We start from the raw sequence: 16,532 nt of genomic DNA on the forward strand, positions 1-16,532 counted from the left end.
ATAGATACCTGTTCTTTTACAACAGGTATCTATGAAATAACTCCATTCTTACTAGACCACATTGTGATTAAATTGACACTTATGCTAACTTTAATTGCTTACATAATTTATCTCTCTTGCTCAAGAAGCCGTGAATATTTTACCAGGAAGAGAGTTGGCTTTGATTAATGGAGTGAGTCAGGGACCCAAGCTGATTCCAAACTTACCACCAAACGGAGTGAATGAATTCCTCAATGAGTTCTGATGGGGAGGTGCAGTTCCTAGTCAGTGCAATTACCTGTGCACAATGATGCACTCTTCAAAGATGGGACATGATATCCAAGTCATCAGATTGAGCAGATGGCATTAATGTGCCATTAAAAAAATATGGCATGGAAATTTTCCTTTCCTTTAAAATAATTTGTGGTATCTGTGGTTGCTGCTTTGGGCTGTATGATCATGTGGCTAGCAAATAAAAGCTTAAAAACATCCATTTATCACATCAAAAAACATGAGTCTGATTCTGCAGCCTCTGAGGTTCATCTCTAGGAGAAATTAAGGGAAATTTGGATATCATATTTCTTCAGATCTGTAATAATAGCTCTTTTAGATGTCTCCTCCAGGAAAAACAGATAAGCATCCCTGCATGTGCTTTCTCATCTGCTGCTATTTATGGTCATGTTGTGATCTCAGTGTCACTGAGTATGGCTCTCGGGTAACACTGATGAATTTAAGGAATTTATTATTTCTCTACATATTGCTGAACAGAACTTGTCCTGCTACCTTAAGCTACAATTAGCAAGGACCCTAGTCACTTCACAGAGGTTATATTGTGCTGCTTTTTTGAGATGGGACTTTAGTGATTGTTATTCACAACGTTTCTGTGGCCATGGAGCATAAATTGAATATTCATGTTTGCTTAAATAATAGCAGCAGACTTAAGCTTCAGTTGAAATCCCAAAAGTGTTTTTAGTTGTGTAGATAAAGGCAACCATACGCTCCATATAAGAGAAAGTCAAAAGAAAATAAAATTTTACTTATGCAAGTAAGTTGGATTTGGAAAAAAAAAAAAAATAAAAAAACACACACAATTCAAACCTGACAGTGATAAACCCTGAAAGACTTTATGGACCTTCTATGATAGCCCTTGCAGTCTAGTTTTATCTTGTTCTTTGAAAGTTTGGAGCTGCAATTTAGTGAGAAAACCAAGTTATCATCTCTCTTCAAGGATGAAGGCTCAACTTTTTTCAATCTTAATAGCTTAAGAAAAGAGGCAAAAATTGCCTTACTTGAAACAATTGTGTAGTTCTCTGGAAGCCGATTGACTGAACACTCATGATAACCATATTGACTTATTTTACCTGCCTTGTTGAGTGTACACATTATTCAAATGAATCCTAATCAGCATTGCACAATCCTTTGAAGCATATTGCAGATTTTTCTTGTTCATCATGAAGTACAAACTTTCAAAAAGACTTGATGAATTTGTAAAGAGAAGCAGAGTGAGTATTAGGGAAGATTATAGTAGTGAATTGGAAACTGGAATAGGAGGAAACTTAAGAAAAATATAGTAGGTGTACTTAATAAGTGGGACAGCCTACATTTTCATCCGGGGGAAAATAAATTGCTGTTGCAGTATCTTTCACCCTAATGTAACTTTTACATAGATGTATCAATTGATTGTGAACAAAAACATTCAGTTTTGTGTGCAAGAAACTAAAATTAGATTGAAACAACTAAAAGAGATGTGCCCTGATTAAAAATCTGGTGGTCTTTGCTGGTGCTAAACAAATTTGAAAAGAGTTTCTTTTGCAGGGTGGGGAAATTGAAGGTTCTAATCTCTGAAGTATAAATGGACATGTTTTATACTTCATACACCCATTAATTCAGAGTCTAATGTTATATTTGCCATGTTCAGGTATATCCTCAAAGCTATCCATGACTGGGTACAGAAGGTTCTTTTTTCTGGTGAGACCCCGCGCGCACACACTCGGTGGCAGAGTAGAGCAGTGAGTCCATGGCAGTTTCGGAGTGTGGTATAACAGGAGGAAGTTCTGAAGGTAAACTAAGAGAGAATTTTCATTTGCTCCTCAGTCTAGATGCTGAACAAAAAGAGGTGATGGAGTGACTGGGCCTTTCTGGAGGACTCCAGAGCCAGCTCCCCTTTTGTAAATGGCTTCTATTCCCAAAAGACCTCCATAATTCCTTGTCCAAAGCCAGCTGCTGCTCTTGCTCTTATGCATGGGGAGGAGTAGATTTCCCCTGTAATGAGTATGGCTGTCTCTTTAGTACTAAAATGCATTAGTTATTATAAATGGCAGCAATAGATAACCTCCTGAGATGATTGTCATGGCTGTGTGCTATCACATGCCTTGACATCCCCATTCAAGGGATTAGAGGAACAAAGAGAATGCTCAATGAGCTGATTAAATCAAATAAACAGATTCTTAATTCTCATTAAAAAACATTAAACAGCTACTGCTTTTACCAACAGAGAATGTGTGTGTGAAATAATAAAAATCTGCTGTGGTAATTCAGAAATTTTAAGGTAGTGTTTTTATTAGAAATATTGGGCAAATGTAAGTCTATCTGCTGAATGTTGCAAACCTTTTTCATTATAAGCAGCAAAAATGCCATGGTACATTTTGTATTAATCACTCAAAATGCAAAAAGTAAAACCTAAAACCTTGTAGAGCAGCAGAGGATGTCCCTCAGGGGCTGTTTCTGTGAATTGCCTGACTTTTGCCATTTCACAATCCAGATATCCAGCTATTGATTTAAGTCTAATTATATGCTTTTTAGTAATGGTTTGCATATGTATTAAACAGGTTTCAAGAATGGAGTAAGGAGGTTGAAAAACAGAGATAAAAGGCTGGGATGATCAGGAACTGAGGAAGATAAATTCCAAATATTTTTGGACTGTTGTGAAAAAAAAATTTGCCTATATGATAGGAGAGTTACATAACCAGAAAGCCCTTTTTTTCAGGAATAGGTGTTTTGTTTAGCATTTTCTCTATTATCAGTGCACACTTACTTTATTCACCATTTTGAACTCCATAAAAGCAGAATTAATGTTTTTTATTTAGTTTGCTTGTGAAATTATAAAATGTCTTGAAAAAGGGCAACTGCTTTTCAGTCTGGAACAGACAGAGAGAGACAGAAGGAAAGAAACAGGAAAATAGAACCGTGAAGAATTAGATTAATACCATCTTGGATTGTTCGTCTGTTTCCTTCTTTCCTTAATCCATCTTCTTTTCCTTCTCCTCTTGGCCATCTGCCTTGGTAGCAGCTCCTACAGGTGCTGGGGACACAAGCACATACAGCAACTGGTTTCCATTTACTAGAACTGGCCAGAGCATGTGTGTGTTTGCTCTTCATAAAAGTTCTAACTACTTTTGACCACCTTCTGAACCAAAATACTTCATTAAAAGTTTAATGGGAAATTAGCAAAAGAAAATCCCCCAGTACAAGGTAAGCACCTGGTGGTTGGTCATTGGCTTTTCTACAGTTCTCTGAGCAGGATTTCAAGTCATTGCATTTGAAAAGTTCTTTATTAGATGAGTGTAACAAATTGAAGAGGGGGAAAAAAAAAAGGGAAAGAAACTCTTTCCAGACTGGGATATTACTGTGAAAGTTCTTAATGTTGAATAATAAGTGTAGTTCTGAACATAACTAATTATACCTTAGCTCTCTCTTTCAAGGTCACTAAATTAGTGGTGAGAATGTTGAGGGTCTGAGTGAACAATTGGTATTCCTTGAGGGCCCATTATAGCAAACACTTAAATGACACAATATAAAAGACCCAAAAAAAGAAATAGAATGAAGTAGTCAAATAATAATTAAGGTACCTGGAATATACACACAGCAAGAAGGAAGACACACTGCATATTTCTCAAAACCCTTAGCTTGATAATTTACACACATTTAGTTAGAATAATTAGCATATTGGGATAATAGTGGAAAATCAATATTTTGAGGCAATATTTTACAAAGGGAATTAGAAAACTGCAAAAAATAGTTGATACATCATTTCCTATCCTGTCATTACTGCAAGAATAAAAATAACTTTTTTTCTCTCTTTGAAAAAATACCTAGTGATTGTTCCTTAGGGAGTTGGTCCAATTGCTTCATTTTCCAATAATTCAGAGCATGTTTCATCACAATAAATATTTATTGTAAAAATAGTTGACTTAAATAGCCTAAAGTAGGAAAAGATCATATTTTCAGGGAAAATTATTGTCAAAGGTAGTCATTTTAAGAGGGCCCTGAGATGCCTATCTGTAGCAGAGAGCACTCAAAGATCTTGACAGTTCTGGTTGTGACTTACTTTGAAAAATAGCAGTTTGGATGTGGAGGCTTTATTACGTACTTTAAGCCAGTATTTATTCAGAATTATGACTACGTTATTTGTTTTTTGCTTAGTACAGTGAAATCTGTCAACAACTTCCCATGCTCATAGCTTCCTTATCTTCTCTGAGCTTCCTGCAAGATAGTAGCTAAACACTTTATTTAATAAAAGTTTTCAGTTGTATGGACATCTGACCTTGTTCCTAGATAATTTGATTGTACTGTTTTACCAAGTAATTATCCCCATTGGAGATGGTCCCAAAATATTAAAGAATGGGTAAAGGTACCATTCCACTGAATGATACCATAGATATTAAGTGACGAATGAGTCATGCAGAGTCCATTTACAACTTGGGTGATATCCTTATCAAATTCTTCCTTTCTGAATCACCTGGTTAACTAACTGTGTTTATTGTTCTCTATGGAAGAACTCTACAAGGTACTGCTCAAAAAACCTAATGTGGACAGAGGTGATCTATAGACTCCTGAAGAAATATTAACAGCAGACAGAACGTTTAAGACAGAACATTTTTCTGTCTTAAAGTTTATATATTATTTGTTGGGTTGTTTTCTCCCCTTGTCAATGTCACTCTATTTTTTCACTCCATTTGGAAAAAAAAAAAAAAAGGATAATCTGTGTCTAAATTATTGCATGGAATAAATATATAACTGCAAAATCGATTGGTGTTTTTTTATGACTATGCCTTTCCATTTGCCTGTTGAATTATCAACTTATGTTTATTTCTAATTAGAAAAGCCACATCAGACTAAACCACAAAGCATGTCAAAGAGTTTGCAAATAATGCAGAGTACTTGAAAACCTAGGGCACTTTGCCTTTAAATGCCCCGCATGGTTTATTAAACTGTAATTGCACTCTCTGAAATGTCATATTGCAATTATATCCTAGGTTATTAATTAAAAGAAGAGAAACTATAAATGGTAAAATAATTTTGCCTGTGAAAAGCTTTAGTGAGATTTTAGAAAAGAGCATTCAGGCAAAAATAATTTGTGATAAAACCCACTGAAAGAAAATGAGATGTTTTGGTCTCCTACTGGGGAAGTGAACCTGAATCCATCCTCAGTAGCTTGGGAAGTGTAGCTAAGATGCAGAGACCCACAGAAGAAGAATTACAGATGGTAATGACCAGTTACTTATATGAATAATTCATTAACACATAACCTATATAAAAAAGCTATATTTTCTAGAATTTTCTCTAGTCACATTTTTTTGGGAAAAAAAATAGAAAACCAATCTGCAACAAAACCAGTTTGCTTTTTAAAAATACTTTGTTTGTTGGAATTACCATAATAGGGGAGTCGTTAATACTCTTTAAAAATAGGTGCAGATGATGAAATTTCTGAGATTTTCACCAGCATTACCAAGTTCTAGTAAAAGTGGAGTGAATTTTCAATATTTAGGAAACAGTACTTTGAAAGAATAAGTGTTAGTACACCTGATAGGAGATTATTTCTCCTATTCTGTAGAATAATATGGCTTTTCTGTAGTGGAATTTAATTTTGTGGTATACAGAGAAGACTTAAATAGCTGTTTTTCTGAAGTAGAATTTTTTTCCCCCTGGAATCTCTCTCGTATGACTTTCCTTTCGGAGTTTATGATTTAATCCATCCTGAGGCCAAGGGATTTCAGTCTGGCCAGAGCTGGTATAAAAGGATGAGTTATTTTTCTGAGGGAATGTAGGGCTACTTCTCAGAAATTATTGTGCTTTTGGACAGCATTGCTGAGATGGAGCATATTGAAGGATTTGCTGGTTCTTTTTTTGTATGAAAGCATTCCTCCAGTGCAAGATGCATGCTCACACATATTGCTTTGCATCTGATGTCAGAAACTAAATCTGGCAAGGTGCAGTGCATGTTTCTGCGTACATGGATATTTTCAGGGAGACCATAAATAGACTGTGTTTTTGCCTCTCTAAATGTAAACATGGGATTTATTTTTTTTTTCACAAGAATTCTTCAATTAGCTGTCTTTGGAAGAGAGGAAGGAACATCCATCTGATTACTTGGTAGATTTGGCTCCCAAACCAATTCTTCTGTGCTTCTACACAGTAGTGGTAGGTCAGGAGTTGTGCAGTGCTTCTAAAAAGTAGCTTTTTGGGGTTTTTTTCTTCTAAGTGTTGTTCTCTCAGTGCGAGTCATAATGTTGCTAATACTGAAGGAGTTTTCAAGTTACTTATTTTCAGCATATGGCTTTCATTTAATTCCAGAGACAGAGGAGCTTGGTCAAGAAGTTTTGGCAAAGAAAAAGGATCAAAACCAACTTTAAAAAGTAATCTTTTCCTTTAGTCTTGCAGAGGTAATTATTACAGTCAAAGGGAATGGTAGAATGGATGGAAGAGTGGATAAATAATGAATAAACTGCCTCATAGACTGTACAGACAGAAAGCTTTTTAATCATAAAAAGTCTCTAGCTTCTATTATTTTCTTTCAGTTGTTCAGAGGTGAATAAGCTCAGAGGTTTTTGTTATTTTGTGTAATAATTATTGGGATATGCTTTTAGTTATACTGTGTTTTTTAATAGAACAAGAGGTAAAAAAGAGAAAACATTCTTAAAGGTATTTCTTAATTTCAATGAATGAAGAAAAAGCAAATCCTCTCCTTTTAGGAAAAAAAAATCAAAACCAAAACAACCCAAAACACTATCATGGAACTAGAGGCACAAAACTCTTTAAATTCACATTTGAATAGTTACCAAATGTGTCTGGCACAAACAAGTTTAGGATAGTAAAAAGTTTCTCTGAATCTGGTGTCCCAGTTTGAGATTTGCTGGAGGAAAGGAGTGCTTCTTGGAGATGTGCCACAGTTCAACCTATTCCCTTCACAGGGAAAAGGGACCAAATATGTTTGCTTTTTTCCACTAAGCAAATTTTTGAAAAGCAAAAAAAAAAAAAAAAATAATCTACCCAGACTGCCAGGAAGTGGAGTACATCCTGGAATGAATCAGAAGCTCACCACTTCATTTCAACCCATGGTCCCTTTGCAAGCTTGTAAATGCAAAAGGGTAAAATCCCTTATCAGTGTATGACCTTATCTGCTCCTCCCCTGATAGAGGCTGTATTTCACCTTCCATTTCTCAATTACTTCTCTTAGAGATATGTCAAGTTCAGGAGCTCGTGGAATTGGCTAGGGAGACTAGCTGAGAAGTTAGTTTTGAAGTAGAGTGTTTATTTTAGAAAAAATAATCTGTAGTCATCCAAGTGATGGACTTAACAATACAATTTGGACTCAGCAGAAGCGCATCCCTAGGGTCAGAATCTTAAAAGCTCAAAAAGTTTCATGAGTTTGTTGTCAGCCTACATTACCATTGTTGTGAGGTTCTGACGCAAAGCATATGTTTAAATAACGAATTGAAGAGTATTAAGACAGCACAAAAGAGACTGCCATGATAGTGTAATAAAAGTTGTAGTACTGTAAAAGACTGATTTACACTTTAGGCTTCTTTTAAATCCTTATAAAACTTTAGCTTTTAGTTTTTCAACTGTGTGAATAAAGGAGTAATGAAGAAGTGGATTTTCTGTTCTATAAGGCTGCACTGATCAAAAGCACATGGGTTATAGATTGTATGAGGATGGGAATTACTGCATCTGAATTTCTAGAGCTCGATATGTTCAGTTCTGGAGAACTACAAAACTTATATTCCAGATTTCAGAGGATATTTGCAAGTAGGTTTGTTGTTTTGGAATTAATAATTTTGAGGGAATCTGTAATGACAGGAATATTATTGAAGTGTAATAGGTAGAGAGGAATAACAAAAATTACTTATTATAACCAGGGAAGATGAAGATTAGTATATGGGAAACATAGGAACTGGCTAACAAGATGTAATAGTAGATGTTATTAAAAGAAAATTGGTTTGAGGGTGAAAAAAAAGTGAGATTTCCTAAAGATTAAGAAGTTAATGGAGTAATTAATATTTTTCATTAAATTCTAGTAAATTTTAGTTCTCTATTTTTGCAGTTGACACAAATTTAGGAGGTGTCTTAACTGTCAACAAAGTGAGAAGATTGAGATAGTAGGATGGGGAAAATCAGTTTAATTTGAGGATTATAATAACAGAAATGTAATGAAACTCAGTTTTAGGAAGTGTAGGATCATTCCTTTGGATTACTTGTAGACTGCTAAATACTTGTGTAAATTGTTCTCCTTGATTTTTAGCATGGTCTCTAATTTATAGCATGCTTCCTGATGAGCTTTATGCTCTCTTCAAGACAATGGTAAAGTATGGCTTAGGAAACATAGAGCTCCAAATATCTTCCTGGCCACCAGTTTGAACAGTGGTGGCAATCAATTAATTCCCACAGGCTTTGCACTTTCAAACAGTCCCATATGCTTTCATATGGCATCTGTGTGCTGCACATTGCAGATAAGCTTCATTTTGTAGCATAAAAGTGCTACAGTGGTGGGCTAAAACATGGGGTTCATTTTTTGGTTTGATATGAGTATGTTGAACTGAAAAAAGTTCAACATACTCATACCAAAACCCACACGCTAGCAGTAATAATATTAATAGTAAAAATGATACCAATTGCCATCACTTTCATCAACATGTGTCCTTGGATCAAGGACTTCCAATATGGGCCCAGCCTTACACTCTAATGCTGTGTGCTGTGTACATGTCTCTAGATATAGAGAAGTTCTGAGACTTGGAGTTTTTTTAGCCTTATAGGACACCAGTTTCTGCACTGAGTTGGTCCCTTCAATGACAAATAAGCAAGTAAGAAAAAACCCAAACCTACTAGAACCCCAGAGGTATCTGTATGCTGAGTCCATAAAAAAAGGCGATGTTGTTAGCCACTCAAAAACTGCATTTGCGTAGAGATAGGTGAGCATTCATCACGTACAGCATGGTGCAAGGAGTCACCTGACAGTTTTGTTTAGCCATGCTCATGGAAAATGCTTTTGAACTGGGACAAGTGGAGCTAGGGTAATTAAAAAATGGAAAGTCTACAATGTACAGGGTACAGAGAGTTTGGCTTGTTAAATGCAGTACAATTAATGCCGAGGAGTGTGATTATTGCTTTGGAAGCAGGCACCAGAAAAGAAAGTGAAGTAATTGTTTCAGATTAAGGGTGGTAGTAGCAGGAGGACAAAATGAATGTAACTGTTCCTGAATATATTTGGTTTGGGAGAATTAATTACAACTACAAAATGGTAATGCTTTTATAGGCTACATGAGAGCTATTAGCTTGCAACAATTTTCTGATTTATTTCTTTAGAAGTTGATTAATATTTTACATATTTGCAATTAGAGTCTTCTTTTAAGGAAGCCTGTTTGTCTTCTTTTAAGCAAGATTATTTAATGCTCTATCTTCCCCTTCACTATTTTATTTAATTTTACAGTAGTTCTGGTGATTGGCTAATCTAATATTATTACTTTAATACCAAGATGTACTTCTAAAATCAAAGTTTACTAAATAAAGCTTTTCCCCCAAATTTTAATAATAAGATAATATTCAACTCTACAATTTGGTAGTCTTATTTTGTGTGTTGCTACCTTTTGCAGGTGTTTGAGGTATTTAGGGAAGAGAAGAATTTAGGAACACTTATTTTTAGAAAACTTGTGACCAGTTATGGTTTCCTTTCCTGTACAGTGATATGATGCTAACTGGACTAATTCCAGAGGCAGGAGGTCACTAAGAGGGTAAAATGTATTGTTCCTCAGGAAAGCAAAAAATATCACAAACACATAATTTTAAAAGGAAAAAAAAAATTAAATTCCTGAGAGAAGTTTAAGTTTTCAGGGTATAACCTGGGGTCTGGGGTTGTACAACCATCATTACTGTTGGTGGAAATATTAATTCATTAGGGACCATGTCTGGACATCTACCAACCTGAGCTGTTATTTGTAGGATATGCTGCTATAATCTCAGTTTATGACAGTGTAGTTGTGTGGAAATTTCTTTTTGTGCTATGTTAAAAATACCATTCTAAGCAGTATTGCTGGGGTGGGGGGAAAGGCTAATTTAAATATATCGATGCATTGTCTTTATATATCAGCATCCTCAACCATTCTTTATGTCTAATGGCTTCCTTTGAATAAAGAACCCAAATATATGCAAATGTATGAGAGGCATCCAGTTTTTGGCTGCTTTTGTGCCTGAGGACGCTTTATGAAGTGTTGGTGATTACAGGTGCTTTTGTTTCAAACAACATTTGCCCTAAAATAGCAACAATCACCAGTAAGAGGAAAAAACAAGTCTTGCCAATATCAGCTGCATAAATGAAGTCAAGGGTGTTCAAGGGCCCTTCTAGTAAAGATAGCTGGTAGGGAGATAGTCTCCCCTAGCATATGAAATGAGTTTTATTGGTTTTGTTTTGTTTGTTTTGTTGTTTTGTTTTTTTTTTTTTTTGTTTTGTTTCTTGGTTTTTGTTTTTTTTTTTTTTGTGAGAGAGAAGAATTACACCTCTCATGCACTCAGGGAAATGACACTGCTGCATAATGAGGGTTTAACTTTAATGCCTCCTCTTGAAGAACCTCATCACAGTAGTGGGAGATTCAGGAAGTGGGAGCTTCTAACCATTGCTTGCATACAGCTCCCACTGTGCGAAAAAGCTGGACAAAAGCTAAGATCAATATAACAAAAGCTAAGAATTGCTAAATAAGGTAAAAGGCTCTGTTTAGAAAAATGTTATTTTTTCACAGAGACAAGAACTTAAGCATTCTCCCTCTCTCCCTGGTTGCTGAGGTCTCTGGGTGAGGCTGGTTTTGAGCACTCCTGCCCCTCCTCCTCCTTGTGATTCTTTTACCTTGGTGTTGGATATGTTGATTTCCCATCTAACCATAGCTGCAGGTATTGAAGAATGAATAAAAAACTCCATCCTTAGACATGAATGTTTGTATAAATTTAGATGTTAATATTTAGGCCTTAATACTTATCACTAACACACATTAGAATTTGAGATTGCAAAATACATGAAAATCAAGATCATACCATCCTATTCTTTTGGTTAACTAATTTTAAATATTTTTCTCTCTACTACATCTTCTTACACATGATTAGGACAATTGCATGACATCAAAGCTTGGATTCACTCTTAATACAGACTCTTGCTCCTAGGCTTTTTTCACTGAGTATAGAGTCCTAATTTGAAGATGCTGGGTTTGTTACATGTCCAGATACAGCTAGGGTGCCAAGGATGCTGTTGCCTTCTCTTCCCCCAATTGCTTTTCCACAGAAGACAAACAGAATAAGAAGTATGACTGAATGCAGTGCCCAACTTCTAGAAATGCAAACCTGGATGTGGTGACAATCTCATGTCCAGACAGAGAGAAAAATGTGTAACTTGGTCTTAGCATTTTAGAAATACCCTGCATTATCATTAGTTCATGCTAAGGTAAATCCTTCCATTTGATTCACAGGCAGTAGCTCTCAGGTCACATCATTCATGCTCCAAGAACTAAATTTTCTGTACAAATAGACACAGATTCTTAATACAAGGGTGCATTTAAATATGAAAAATGTACCTCTCTCATGAATAGTTCTTAAATAAAACTAGAACTAGACTTAATGATAGCCATTCTGAAGAGAAAATGTATTGGGACAAAAAAATGTTGTAAGAACTTTTTTTTATTATTATTAGCTGTATTTTGTTGGACCAGCAGCTATTTTGGATACTGCTGCATATGCAAAATAGTAAAATAGGAATCAAATTAATATGCTCTTCTTTACATAAAACAAACATGAAAGGCTTATTTAAAACAATCATAAGTAGATTTTTAGGTTTTTATTTTTAATTGTGATTCACTGGTAAGAAAAAGAGCTGATGTTAAAGTATAGCTAAATATTATTAATAGGTTGCACAGATGGAAAATTTTGCAGGCTTTCACACTGGGAGATGAATGATTGTATAATCCAAAATCTAAATAGCAGAGAGCAAAAGAGATAGGTGTGCCCAGCAATGTTTCAGTGTGCTAGGCAACTGTGAACAAAAATGTATGATAGCTCCAAAATCAATAAAAAAATCCATTTTGGGGAAATAAAGGATGAAAAAATCATGGAAAATGTTGGTTCCCCAACAGACACTAAAAAGACATTTTCAATTTCTGGTGATGCATCAAAAGAAAGATAACACCATCTTCTGTAGTGGTACTCTTATAAGACAGAATACATGAGTTTCTATAATGAAATAAATGAAACATCAGATGCAATTAACTTGCATCTAACCCCTTATTTTTGCATAGCAGTAAATGCCATTAGCAATTCTGATCTTTCCTTTATGATAAAATATATCAGCTCCTTTGTCTTATTTTGGCATCTGTATGGAGACCAATTAATTTCAGATGAGTTTTTACCAAGGTTCTCACTGAGAAAGTTTTTATTATAATGCATATGACTTGCCAGAGAAAAATAATGTCACATGGTTTTCAAAAGACTATAGTAAATAATCCAAGTCCCAGTAATGCAGTTGTCAGATACTGAGCCAAAAAAATAGTCTGGGATATGGATACAGTCTCCTTTCAACAGTGTTAAAGACAGGAAGCTAAAGAGTAGAGATAGAGAGATCTTGCAGTATAAGGTACCTACAATATATGAAATAAATTAATTTGGAGCCATGTATTTTTGTGCCAAAAGCTAAATAGCTAACAGGAGTTTAAATTGTTTTCAGATTTCTAGAAGGTATTTTGGCATACTCTTTCATTAAATACAAGTTTTACAAAAGTTCTACAAGCACTTTCATACTGTAAATCATTTCAAAATAGATTAAGAAAAATCCTCTAAAGCAATAAATATTAAATAACAACAAGTAATTCCAAACAGGAAACTCCTTGCATGAGCTACAGTTAAAAACAGTGTTTAAGAAGGCTTTTCAGTGTTAGGTTAGTGAAAGAGTTGTGGAGCACACAGAGCCCATTTTCTTTGTAGGGAAAATTTCCTGGGCATCTGAGCAGACATATGACCCTAAAGAAGAGAATTAGTGATTGCAATCATGTATAGCTAATCAAGCCTTCTGCAGTGAACCGTATTTGAAAATCTTCCGCATACACAGGATGTTTCAATTGACTTCTAATTTTTTTTCACACATTTTCACAGCAGTCAAATGTTGAATATTTGCTAATATTCCCTAATCTCGTTAAACAGAGCATGGAAGATGGTTGGGGAGAAGAATAATGTCAGACTTCTGTAAACTGAAGCTGGGCTGCTGTGGCTGCTTTATAAAAACTTGTGTTTGTTCCTCTGATGTGAGAATTGAGAATGCTCTGCAGTGCAAAACCAACATCATTTCTGAGTGAAGAACAATGCCTGATCCCCTAGAGAAATTCACAGGCTCTGTTTTTACCTCAGTTGATTTTTCATTTAATGAAAATCATGACAGTGTGCTAGATACACCCAAATAAAAATCTTATGAATAAAAATTGTTCATTTTTACTGGCAACATTCTTGATGAGACTTTTTCTTAGACACCTCAGCTCCAGTCTAAAAATCAGTTTCTTCTAGCCCAAGCTGTCACATGTATTCATTAGGCAAATGAGTATTTTTTGGAGGTTCTGCCATAAAGAAGCAATCTTATATGATTTTAGACAAGGGAAAGAAGAAATTTCCAAAGGGAAAAAACCTAGCCCTCAAATATTCAAACTATGACAGAGGTCTTTCTTCTGATGGGTTCCAAGCAGTTATTTAATGAAGTATTTCCCATACACATGTAATGTATGCCAGCTCTCTTTCCCATTTTAATTGTCTTACTGTAGAAAATGGGTTTTTTTTTCTGTCTTTGCTGGCTGAGCTACAACCAAAGACAGCAGCACAGGGCAAGACTGTTTTATCTGCAGTAAAACATTGTCTTCAAGGCAAATTTTCTATGCCTAGTTCCATAAATTAACAGGAAATTGAGCTTGGAGTTTGAAATCTTGCATTCTTGCATGGCAACAGCAGTTTTCTTGATTGATTTTTCACTGTCCAGCTTTGTATAGAGATGGTGGAAAATCTAATATCAGATCAAACAATCTGTGGATAAAAACACTCCAAACACTTTGTTCCCCAGTTTTTCCATTTTTAAATTGAAATCATTCTCAACACATGGATTATGGGATATACTAGGACTGGTCAGTTTTTGTGAGTGCAATGAAAATAGAATAAAATAGAAATATTCAAATACTGTCAGAGATTTGGTTTAAACATTTATCAAAGTATCATCTGGCTGTCAGAATTAATCTAATATGATTAACAATTTTATTATTGTGATTGCAGTGCAGGCATTTCAATACAAGTTCGCAAGGGATTCCTCCTGCTTAATTTGTATGGTAATCCACAGTCATTTATTCTACTTTGTGCCTGTTTGTATGGGGTCGTTATAGTCTATGTTAAGGTGTTTGTGAGCTGGATAGGCAGCTGGATTCATGCTCATTAAGCCTCAAAGCCTCTCAGTTTCTCCCCTGCTAGCAGCATTCAACGTGCTGTGGTTTTGTGATTTGGAAGTACAGCACTGAGGGAACTGATCTGAAACCACCAGTCTAATTTCACTTTGGTCTTTTTTCACTTGACTGATCAGAATGATTTTCAGTCACTCCAGTCAGGGCTGGAATCCCAGAGGTGAAAAGTCAGCAAGTAATCCATTTAGCCACCAGATCCTCCAGGTGGAGCTTGGCAAACTATAACAATTATTGTATTCTCTTCTCTCTTATCATGGCATGGCCACTGCTAATGTTGTATTGGAGCTTCCATTTTAAACCATGCTTTGCAGGAGGTGTGGAATTTGCTGTAAAAATTCCCTACATGATGAATCCGGATGCAAAAGGTTGCAATGCAAGAACCATTTTTGGCACCAATTTAAAGATAAGCTTCAGTGACTTTTAATGAAAAATTGACTTTTCCATCCAGAATAGTCTCCCTCAAAATACAAGCACAGAAGGCACCTTCTGTGAAAGAGAAAGGTGTATTTGGTAGATATGTGTCACTGTTTCTCTCCAGCCACTGTGTAAGTTGCAGAGGCAACCTCCATATTGAAAGAAAGTTAGAGTAACAAAAGAATATCTGTGGATTTCCCTGTTAGTTAAATAAGGTAAAACAAATATCTTTCTTTATTTGACCAGCAACGCCAGATTTTTTTATGCCTAAATTGCCTTTTAACCACAGAAATTGCTGCTCTCGTTTTATGGTTTTAAATTCTTGCATTTCTTTCAGGGTCAACAAGGTAGAGCTGAGAATTCACTTGTGTGAATAGCCAGAGGTTTTCTTGAACCTCTGGGAGGCAGATATCACAAAATTGTTTTGTAAAGTATAAGATCATGGAATCAGGATGACTTTGGGTTTTTTTTATTAAAAGCATTTTTTGAATCCCTGTATTAAAAAACCCTTTTTATAAATTTAAACTATACTAAAATAATACCGATTATTTAAAAAATAATCTTGGGAAGTCACGTGTGCATATATGTATATATATATATGACATATATTTTATCACATGTGAACTTTTAACTTGTAAAGTAACCTCTCTTGTAAACATGAAATTGTGGAAACCAGGTGGAACTTGGAAAGTTTAATTATTATTTTTAAATCTACAGTTTTGTAATCAATCCTATGTTTTGGGAGGCATACATGTAAAACTGAGGTAACTAAAGAAGAACTAAAATCACTCAAAGGGGATGTTTCTGAATAGTATTCAGTTTAATTTCAGTTGTCTTTTCAGGACTTGGATTTTGGTCTCATCTCCTTATACTCTTGTCACTCCCAATAAAAAAAAAAAAGGCAACAAAAAACCATTTTAAGGTCAGTGGCATATTTTTTTTCCCAGTCAAGCAGCAGGATTATACCCTTAACTTGTTTCTACTGTTAACCAGGCAGATACCTTCCCATAGATTCTTTTTCCAGTTTATCTCAAGTATTGCTATTTCTCAGGATTTGATTGTCTCAAAAACAATATAAATGGTGGGGGGGGAAAATCCAGCAGAAAAACCCCTCTTCTATTTCATGTTACTGGGCTTTCATAGGGTTGCTATGCAACCCTTATAATTTTATCCCAATTTCCAGTAAATGATGTAACATTTAGCAGTATTAGTTTTTGGTTTTTATTCTCTTAAATCTTTTGCACTTTGATCTACTTTTGTATGTGGCAACAAGAAGATATGCATTAATTTTATGTACCTAGGATATACCAGGTGTTTTGTCTTTGGGAACCAAAAAATAGGGAAAATTATTGAACAGGAGGAAATATTTTGAACATGTCTTTCAGTGTACAGAACAAACTAGGA

General features: G+C 35.2%; 1 protein-coding gene and 1 long non-coding RNA gene across 4 annotated transcripts in view; both read left to right on the forward strand.

Annotated features, from left to right (window-relative positions):
- The window catches only part of LOC110468846 (SAM and SH3 domain-containing protein 1), a 526,394-nt gene that overhangs the window by 115,679 nt on the left and 394,183 nt on the right, over nucleotides 1–16,532 (forward strand). The gene's annotated exons all lie outside the window — the stretch shown is intronic.
- Nucleotides 1–16,532, forward strand: part of LOC146767926 (uncharacterized) — a 130,033-nt gene that overhangs the window by 91,021 nt on the left and 22,480 nt on the right. The window contains exon 2 of the long non-coding RNA XR_014953811.1: nucleotides 26–16,532. This exon is cut by the window's right edge and continues 22,480 nt beyond it. This is a non-coding gene — a long non-coding RNA (uncharacterized LOC146767926). The remainder of the gene's footprint in view (nucleotides 1–25) is intronic.

This window comes from Lonchura striata, chromosome 3 (assembly GCF_050655825.1).
Source record: "Lonchura striata isolate lonStrDom1 chromosome 3, ASM5065582v1, whole genome shotgun sequence".
Lineage (NCBI taxonomy): Eukaryota > Metazoa > Chordata > Aves > Passeriformes > Estrildidae > Lonchura > Lonchura striata.